The sequence below is a fragment of the Silene latifolia genome, chromosome 6 (genome assembly GCF_048544455.1).
Source record: "Silene latifolia isolate original U9 population chromosome 6, ASM4854445v1, whole genome shotgun sequence".
NCBI lineage: Eukaryota > Viridiplantae > Streptophyta > Magnoliopsida > Caryophyllales > Caryophyllaceae > Silene > Silene latifolia.
Window position 1 is genome coordinate 93,486,618 of NC_133531.1, and position 2,744 is coordinate 93,489,361.

General features: G+C 35.2%; 1 long non-coding RNA gene across 1 annotated transcript; it reads left to right on the forward strand.

Annotated features, from left to right (window-relative positions):
* Nucleotides 1–660: 660 nt before the first annotated feature.
* On the forward strand, nucleotides 661–1,364 carry LOC141658850 (uncharacterized). The gene is made up of 3 exons (XR_012549475.1): nucleotides 661–707; nucleotides 971–1,085; nucleotides 1,260–1,364. It is a non-coding gene; the product is annotated as an uncharacterized LOC141658850 (long non-coding RNA).
* Nucleotides 1,365–2,744: the final 1,380 nt, after the last annotated feature.

Sequence of the window (2,744 nt, forward strand, 5' to 3'; positions counted from 1 at the left end):
ATGGATTTCTTAAAAGGTGATTTTCTGTTATGTTGATCAGAATTGAGTTTCATAGTTGCTGTAGAAGGCGCCTGCATCAGCGCTCAAATGGCGTTATCCCCTACGCATATTTAGCTCTATGTTTACTAAGTTGGATCAAGACCAATGATTACTCAGTTTAGAGTCAGCGTCGTCCTTTTATCCGGGAACAGTGTAATGCCTCATGCCTAAACATAATTGGGCTTCGAGATAGGGTACTTTAATTCAGTATTAAGTAGTTCATAAGTTTCAGAGAGTACGCAGTTTATAGCTCAGTTTATATTCTAAGTTCATATTAACTTAGAAACACTATTAACCTCCTCAGACCTATTTAAAAAATCATTTGGGTAGTTCAACTTGTGTACCTATCAAAATCATATTTTAGGTTAATAGCAAGACATTAGATTGTCCAAAGACAGAGGCGTTTTTTTTTTTTTTTTTTTTTTTTTTTACTTTTATGCAGCTTTGGAACGAAATTTTATCTATGTATGATGCAGTTTTAGTTTCAAGAATATTAAATTTTGATTCATTCTTACCGTTTGTTTGCTGTATGTCTGGTAGGGGAGCGGGGTTCAACTAGCTGCCCTGGGATGATCCCTTGATTGTCCGAAGAGTATTGAGCAGATCATTTTGCAATGATCGGGGCAATGGATATGTTTCGACTTTGCTCAGATTAATTATGATTGTAGGTTGTGCTTTATTTTTGTACTTTCAATTATGTTCCATGTTACGAGCGAAATTGAACATCGATACTGCTCATGTCGTAGCAAGAATTTCCTTCCCCACAAATTCTCAATTGACAGGTCTTTTTATACTAATTAAAAGTTAGCTTTCTCCTTTGAATCTTTTAAATAATATCATGCTATACATGAGTTGTGGAGTGTCTTTTGTCAGCAAAGCTCTTAAGGTTTATCAGTTCAGTAAATTTCTCACATTGTGGCATGTGATGCAGGTGAGAATATACTTACCTTGTTATGAATTTTTGAGGAACTACTTGAAAGATTTTATAGAGCAACATGCCGACTTCATATTCTCATTAGTTGCTGGATCTTAATTAGTTTATTAATGTAAGATTTGTTTCATTTGATTCCTAAATATTGGCTCTTTCATTTGTTCCATACATAATTAACTAAAACTCTCATATTTGAACTGGAGTTTCAAGTGTGCAATTTCACTGATATTTGATTAAATGTGCTGGGATTTTAACTACATGTGATGGGTATTTACTTCATTTCACGCAGTTAGACAAAAAGAAAAGTTGAATAGAGAACATGGGTAGAGCACATGTCATACCCACGTGGGTACAACTGCATTTTAAGGCCCATCGATCATCCTCCTGGGTGCTATTTACAAGGTTAGTATTGTTTCTTCTACTTTAAAGAACTTGCTTTTTTTTTATGTCGCTTATAATTGTAACATTTACAGTATGGACAGTTTTAAGCCATAGCTGATTTCTGTGAAATAGTTCATATGCCCAGTGGATTTATGACTGCCCTTGTTTTATAGCTTCTCATTTGTTTGCTTTTTGTTTACTCTCATTTAGGGAGAAGATGGTGAGCTCAAAGTCCCAATTTTCGAAGGAGCAAGCGACTATGGACGCTAAATTTCAAACGTTTTGTGGACCACTGTACATGAAGGAGGTATGAATCTGCTAATTTCTAGCCAGTTTTGTCGTAGTGAGGTGGGTAGAATGACCTCAATATTTCCCCGTCTTGAATTCATTCACAATTTCTAAAAAGTTAATTAAAAAGTTTTCACTACCATCTATCAATATCCGCAATGGCTCTCATGGTCGATTTACTTAGTTTACTCACCTTTTTTTGAGTTGGCGTCATTTTATCGTTGGTCATTTACTTTGTTTATAATTTAAGGGGGGAATGATTCTATGTGACGATTAGTTGGAGGACTTTTAGGCAATTGAAGGCTGTAATTATGGTGTTTTGAACAGTCTTTCTGTTTCGACTAGGGTTGAGTAATGAAGATATGAACATTGATATCATCTGGCTGAGAATATTGGTGTTGTTTACTCGATTCGCTATATCAAAGATGTATTTTTATTTTTTAGTTTATGTTCTATAACCTGAGGTATACCAATTGGATGCTCGGAGATTCTAGATTTATGAACTGAAAATATAGTGAGGTGTGCATTTAACCTCAATAACAAGTTTGTTAATGTGTCATATAAGCTGTATACTATGTTGTTGAGGGTATCCTTTCTGGTCGAAGGTCATGGCCGAGGTAGTAGTCTAAGAACTAAAAAGTGTGTCCTTGTTGATAAAGTGCATTTGCTGATTGGCTTCATAATGTGAAATGACCGATTCTATATGGTGGATAAAGTGCAAATATTCTGCTGCTTGGCTTCATAATGTGTTAATTAGTAGGTGATGTCGGCTAGGTTATTTGAATAATAATCTGGGCAATTTATCTATACTGTTGCTCTTTCGATAAATTTGATGTAATGGATGACAAAGAGAACTGATTTTAGAGAAGTATGGTCTCATTCCGAGTTATGTTTGTGTACTGAGCTGTATCAAACTTCTGAAACATACATTGTTTCAGCTAGGCATTTAACTTTAACATGGGTGTAAATACTAATATTTCTATGTTAGATCATCCATGAAGGTTCTCTTATGGTTCCTATCTCAACAACCCTGAGTGTGATCCTTGGCCCGCTAGAGAGTTTAACGTCTTTGATAATCTAAGTGTCTGCACAACAGTTGTTCAGT